Source organism: Gavialis gangeticus, unplaced genomic scaffold (assembly GCF_001723915.1).
Source record: "Gavialis gangeticus isolate Ggan-Ray unplaced genomic scaffold, GavGan_comp1, whole genome shotgun sequence".
Classification (NCBI taxonomy): domain Eukaryota; kingdom Metazoa; phylum Chordata; order Crocodylia; family Gavialidae; genus Gavialis; species Gavialis gangeticus.
This window is the reverse complement of record NW_017728992.1, coordinates 150,665,125-150,665,857: the sequence shown is the minus strand read 5'-3', so window position 1 is coordinate 150,665,857 and position 733 is coordinate 150,665,125. Positions and strand designations below refer to the sequence as shown.

At 52.8% G+C, this 733-nt stretch overlaps 1 protein-coding gene across 3 annotated transcripts in view; it reads right to left on the bottom strand.

Annotated features, from left to right (window-relative positions):
- The window catches only part of LOC109305020 (Y+L amino acid transporter 2-like), a 69,034-nt gene that overhangs the window by 25,149 nt on the left and 43,152 nt on the right, over window positions 1-733 (bottom strand). The gene's annotated exons all lie outside the window — the stretch shown is intronic.

Here is a 733-nt window from a genome sequence, read left to right as displayed (position 1 = left end):
CTCCTACCTCTCCCTCATAGGGCAATGGTGTGGCCAGTCAGGCTGTCAGTGGGCTCTTCTTCAAGCCAAGGAGATTGATGAGTCCCACATGGCAACTGATATCATGGGGACCATGAACCACTTGGTGCAGGGGTGGCTATTTGGGCAGGGCAAGTTCATCCATGGGTTCATGGTCACCAACAATGGGGCCAATATGGTCAAGACGGTCTGTGATGCCAACTTTGTTGGCATCTGCTGTGTGGCATATAAGTTCCACCTCCTTGTCAGGGACACCTTGGAGGGGGACAGGGATGCCAGTGATGGTGCCAACACCACCAGCAAGCTCATTTACCAAGGCAGGAAGGTGGCAGGCTACTTCCACTGGAGCATCAAGGGGGCCATGATTCTGTGGGAGAAACAGGCATAGCTGAACATCCCACAGTGCAAAATCATGTAGGATGTGGAAACTCAGTGGAACTCCATATACCTGATGCTCAAGAGGCTAATGGAGCAACAGAAGGCCATCCATGAGATGGCCTTGCTCAGGGAGATTGCCCCCTTAGCAGATCTGAGTGGGATACCATCTCCCAGATCTTGGTGGTCCTCAAGCCGGTCCTCAAGGCCACCGAGACCCTCAGTGCTGCCAATCTCCTCCTTATCCAAGTAATCCCTGTAGTGAGGGAACTTCAGAACCAAATGGAGAAGTTCCAGGTGATCAATGTTCCTTGCTAGGGCAAGCCGCTGTCACCAGATG